The sequence below is a fragment of the Macrobrachium rosenbergii genome, chromosome 30, assembly GCF_040412425.1.
Source record: "Macrobrachium rosenbergii isolate ZJJX-2024 chromosome 30, ASM4041242v1, whole genome shotgun sequence".
NCBI classification, from domain to species: Eukaryota; Metazoa; Arthropoda; class Malacostraca; order Decapoda; family Palaemonidae; genus Macrobrachium; species Macrobrachium rosenbergii.
The window spans coordinates 10,756,491-10,762,857 of record NC_089770.1 but is presented as its reverse complement, the minus strand read 5'-3'; the positions used below and the strand labels follow the sequence as shown (position 1 = coordinate 10,762,857).

Genomic DNA, 6,367 nt, shown 5'->3' with positions numbered 1-6,367 from the left:
TATTCTGGCCAGACCACTCTCCCATTTTGAACTTACAAATCTATACTCTTTTATTAAGACACTAAAAAGAAGTTGCTATATGAGATTGCACGTGTGCATATGGCACATTTTTGTTGGTGTATATGTATAAATAAATGTTATAATCTTACGTCTTTCTCTCATACATGCTTTTCCTTACATTTCTATCTACATATTCGTAAGGTTTCTTAATGCAACCTAGCACTGTTATGCGCAGTCAAATGCCCATAAAACAAGATCAACACTAGGAAACCGTACATTTTGACCATACATTTCAGCCCTGATCATTGGTAAGGTGAAAGGTCAAAGGCCAATGACAAAACTATTAATATAGAATACAGGTGAAGAATAACCACTTTGACAGGATTAGGACGGGGCAATAACTTGCTGGTCATGTTGACAGAGGTCACTGTGCCGTTCTGCTTTTCTGGGGCCATATGCATTGAAACACTTGCTTAAGGATTGCCCCATGGACACAGACTTTCATTGGCACTCCAGGTCAGCTCTTTTATTAATATTCTTACTGTAGAGCAGGTTACTGAGACCACTGAGTCCTATTCTAGTCTTTTTCTGGGCTCACTTGAAGAATCATCTCTGTGCTAGTTATAACAGTTTAACGAGACAGCTTAACTAAAAATCTCAGCTCTCATAAGACTGCAAAAATATTATGACTGGGCAGACTTGAAATGTGAAAGATTCCAGCTAAATTTCTTTGATGAACTTGCTGTCAACTGTCAATGGAAATTTGGGTATTCGCAGAAATCATATATATTTTTGTGCACAACAGATTCCAGTGATGTTACACAGTTGGTTACAAGACTTTTTTGTTTCATGTGGTCATGCTTACTATATTCTTGACTGCTTTTCTGAATCATTTCCTTTGACGCCTACACAAGCAGATAACCAGTTAAGTTTATCGTTGGTGCCACCTTCATGAAAACTTATGAAAGGAATATTTTATCAGCTGGACAAGAGAATTTCTTAGATCTGTAATTCGGCAGAATATGACTGATGACAATTTTGCTTTATAAATAGAGGCCGTATTAGGTAATGAAAATTGAGTTTTCCTATCTCAAACAATTGCAACAAATCCCACACCAATGGGAGATTTGGGCAATCTGCATTAGTGCATGGTGTGAACCTTTTTGTTAAATATGTTTCAAAGTACAAAATGTACTCATGATATTTTGGACGTAGAAGTAATTTTAGATAAATACAATAATTAAAATGAGTACACAATTCAAACTTCATGAACCTCCCATGGAGAAAATCCTGTTGTTAAAGGGACGTTTACATAAAACCTGACTGGGTCTAACGTGAAAAAGAGGTGGATAATTTATGAAAATATGTTTACATAATGTTCTTGGGAGGTCACTTGCACTTTTACATCAATGAATAATTATGAGGTCCATGTTCATGGACTAAGGTGGCTTATTGCTTTCAATCTGTCCTTTAGCATGAAACCTGGAGTAATGAGAAAACAAGCATGGGAAAGATAAAAGGGAAGAGAAAGACAATAAAATGTAGGAAGCAATGTAGTTAGGCCTAAGGAATGCTGCAAAACTCTTCTAGCATCATGCAATGGACAGTGTACACAATATATTTCTAAGGGAGTCCACAGAAAGAAATTTGCAAGTTCGCAGTTGGTCCTTTATACTGCTGCTGTTGGTAAATTTGTACCTGTGTTTAAAATTTCATTGTTATAATCAAATAAATTCTGTGTAAAGGCTAAGAAATCTAAATACGCATTTAAAGATGCTATATTTAAAAAAAAATACAGGTACATAATGTGGAAACTAGACAAAAATAATACAATAATTCTAAAAAATGGAATAATACTTATCACTTTAACGCAAGGTGTTTGACCTGAAACACCTTAGGAGCATACATGGAATTTTGTGCTCTGTTAAAACTGTATTGCACTCGAGGGATTGAATTCTAAATGAATCACATATTTACACTAGGATACAATACCTAACTAATACAATGGAATTCTATACAAGAATGTTTCACATAATCATAATGTGGAATGATTTATGTAGGAATCACATGACTAAAAACAAAAACTTTACAAACTATATAATGCACCAAATTTACTTTTTAAAAATTCTTTCACTCATGAGTTTTGACATGACTTGCCCTCTTGATCCAGCTTCAGCTTTTCTTCATTCAAAATTGCTTCAGAAACTTCCTTAACTTCCTTAGGACTCATAACATAAAATACAGTTCTAGGTTGACTTGTAAATGCTAACTTTGCACCTTCGGAAATTTTCTTATCACACGTAGTTTCAAGCCAAGATGGCACTTTCCTAACACGTCTCTCCATGACCGTAAACAAATTGTGCTGCTCAACACCTATGCTACTTCTCTATTTCTAAGTTCAATATACTTGTAAGTACCACTGATAAGTTACCTTGTACAGGTATATGAATGCACACTGTTTTACATACAACCAACAGGGTTCAGGAGTTGAAGTGCGTAAACTCTAATTTGGAATACAGACATATCTAACAATTTTTATGACCACTACACACTTTAAATTTACCTCTTAAGAGCTCAAAATTTAACTTACAACATGCATCATATTGACAACTCATACATGAGGCCTGCCTCTTGTGGAGGAGAAAAAATGCACAGCATATCAAAGATATACTGTATGTACTGTAATTGCAGTCGTTGATATCACCAAACAATAAATCCTTGTTTCTATATATTTCCATATTCTAAGCTAGATTCTGAAGATGATGGTGAGAGTTGTGGATACTGTTCAGGGACTGGGTGAAGATAGGGATTTGGTCGTCGAACAGGAATGCCATAATAATCATCTGTATCTTCAGCTGATGTATCACCTCCCCCCCAGTCAAGGCCAGCTACCGTACGTTCATTAATCAACTGTTTGAACTCTTGAATTGATTCATTTAGAGACCACAGTTGACAAAGAAGTGACATGTCAAGCTGACGCAAACCAACCTGTAATATTTTAACATGCTGAATAATTTCATCAATAACAAGAAAAGTAGTGGTACAAAAAGTATAACAGATCACTGTTGCAACCCACTAGCAAAAATCAAACGGCAGGCCAGAAAGATTTTTAACATCCGGGTTTATCATGCAACAATTGTACTGAGTCCTCTTATATCTTTCCAAATGTTTACTGATTGCTATGCACTGTGGAGGCAAATCCTACAAACTAGAGGCTACGACAGCAACAAAGAATGCTTATTTCTCAATGACAATACTACCTTTCCCGATAATATTACTGTAGCTAATACAACTATTCTGCCTCAACTATTCCCTCTTTTAACTAACAACTGTGCTTTTAGACCTTTTCAGGATTCAGTTAAACCCCTTCACATTGACTTCACTGCAAAATTTTTCCAAGTCTGATTATAAAGACTTCACTGTCATTCTCATGGCTTCACCAAGACATATGCAGAGCTAATACAATGCTTAGCCCATCACTGTGCCAAAGCCCCAACAAATAGTAAGAAATTTCATGTACAAACAGAGGAACAATGAGTTTACATTTAAAATGTTCACAAGAAATTCAAACCTACCACACAAAAAGACTTAAGTTCTGTATGCAGTCTCATTACTACCAAGATCCAAAGTTTGTTTACTTTTCACTGTGTCCATTACACATCCCAGCAAATCAAAGTTTGTGTACAAAACTATAATTATCAAATCTTTACAAGCTTTCTTGAGGTAAAAAGGAGTGACTCTGCACCCACATTTTCTTGAGAAAGAACTGGTTTAATTTCTTGAAGGTTTAAAAAATGCATATAACCTTCAGCAGCAAGGTGTTACAGGTAGGGAGGTAATCCAAAGTAGGAACTGTGTATGGTCTATAGTTTTTTTGTATGTTAAGACAAAGAGGAATGAACTACACAGAAAAATGAAAACATTCTTGTATGTGATGCTTACAAAACAAATATATCCTATTGTGAATCAGAGACATAAAATAAAATATTCATACACAAATTCAGTTACTGTACTGTAAAATCACTACTACTGTTAAATGGTTTATACTAAACGTAAAAAATTTAACATAATGTTGCAAACTCACCATTTCTTTCCTCAACACTGCTAGTTGGGAGTCAAGAGTCGATGCTCTGCGGTGTTTGGTTGAAGCATGCGCTGGGCTTAGCCTTGGATTAACACCAGTAATAGAACCAGGTACAGGTGGGCTGCCCCTGGGACTGTGAGTTTTGTTGCCAGATGTACAAGCAGTCTGGTTTCTCGGAGAGGATGAATGGCTCCGAGGTGAGGATCTGGGGAAAACCCTTGTGCTGACCCATTTGCATAGTATGGTTCAAAGGCACTGGCTCCAAAACCAACCCCAGAGTACTGTGAACGAGCAGATTCTGGTCTGGAGTCCATCCTCGACTCAGTTCGCGAATCTGCCCGGGCAGGAGGACTGTAACGCTCAGTGCTGTTCCTCACAGGAGGACTGTAGTGATCCCTTCCACCTGGTTCGTTTCCTCCGCCGCTGCCTTCTCGACGTCCAGAAAAATTGATCAGGCCACTGAGACTCTTTGGTAATGGTGGCAGACCCTGAATACTTGACATGTTTTCTCTATATGAAAGATAAAAGCTTTTCCCCTTTTCTGGTTTCAAATTCTCGGTAAGTGAGGAAGGTGTCTTATGACAAAATAAGGCTACTTTCAACTCCTGAACCCTGATTACAGAATAAATCAGAGGATTCCCATGGTTACAAGGCTAATACCATATAGGCTAAATATGATAAATGCAAGCTACCAGACATTTTCCTGTGTCTGATAATGTTCTTGTATCAAGTGAAAAGGTAGCTCAACAACCAAGGCAAGGATCATCCATACCTGAAAAGCAACAAACAAAACCTTTTCAAGCTATATAATAAAAGGTCAAGTTATCTCAGTTTCTCATGTAATTTTAATGAAAACAGATCAGTCAAAATTGATATACACAACCTACTGGGTACCAGACATGACTAATGGCTGTGAGGGAGCTACCCAATGAGGACTGTGGGAAGAATAGCATCATTCACAGCAGCTTTTCAAGCTTACATCATCATAGTCCAATCTGAATGGTTAAGAGGTAAGTATCATATTATGTTAGGGAACATCAAAATAATTTACAATTTTGTGTTTCTGCACAAACATGTATCATACCCAAGAACCTGTGTGGAATATTGTACAGCACAGAAAATGACGAGATACAAGAACTACTCTGCAAAACTGAGAGCAAAAATCCAATGGAAAATTGGTTTGCGCCTACAAACTGTGACAAATAGTATAGAGAGAAAAGAATGAGATCTTGAAAAGTACAATAAGAGTTAATGGCAGTGCTCTGCAGCAGGTAAGTCCTGGTAGACAAACAGAACCCCTGATATAAGCAGAAGAGTGATGACCACTATGAAGCTTAGGAAAACTAAAGAAAAGCAGTGAAGACATGAGGAATAGTTGGTGATAAAGCAGTACTCTCAGTATTGCAGTACCTGGCCAGCCACCTGCATAAGCTTACTTTGTAGCAAAAAAGGACTATGGACAATGTCAGCAGAGTAAAATTTTCCATAGTTAATTAGCAGTTGTACAGCGGCCACAAAAACTTGCTAAGTAAAGAGACAATATTAAAATAAAATTACAGTGTAAGACACTTACCTTCATTACCAAGCAAGCCTAACCTCTGTTAGCTAGGAGTAACTCCTCACAACCAGTCTTTAATGTGCACCTGCAAGAATAAACAGGTATGAACACTCAGTACAATGATTCACTCTTCTCATGTGTGAGACAGATTTATGATGATAAGATAAAGAAGAATGTCAAGGCCAAGCTCCTAAATGAAACATGTTTGATAGGGATCATGAGACTTGTTATTGATAGTCCTACTTGGAACTTGCTTCTTCGTGAGTGGACTAATCTTGATGAAAACTCACTAATTTCCTTTAGAGAACCATAGTTTGTAAACACCTACAAAATTTGCTGTCGCAGATTCTGAAATGCCTCAGCATCTGTACCAGAAACATCATCATAGTGCTTACCATGTACAGAAATTGTATTATCCCTAGTCTCTACCCTAAGGTGGTTACAAGACGTAATAATAACCATTCTAAGGCTAACTGACAACAACAATGCCAATCAGCCCTCAGCAGAAAGAATGACTATGAAGTATCATCACCTTTAAGTGTTTTCAAGCATAAATGTTCTCAATACTCATTAGCTATACATTCTCATTGTTTCTATCTGTCTAATACCAACAAAAACATCCACTTTTGGAGATGGAAGGGCAATAAGCAACAGCTGCTGGGGGGTGAAGGGGACAAAACCTTTACAGGGGCTCAATGTCAAGTTGCTGTCACATGATGCTTTAA

At 37.1% G+C, this 6,367-nt stretch overlaps 1 pseudogene; it reads right to left on the bottom strand.

The window, feature by feature from the left end:
* Positions 1-1,762: 1,762 nt before the first annotated feature.
* LOC136855021 (uncharacterized) lies at positions 1,763-4,736 on the bottom strand (annotated as a pseudogene).
* Positions 4,737-6,367: the final 1,631 nt, after the last annotated feature.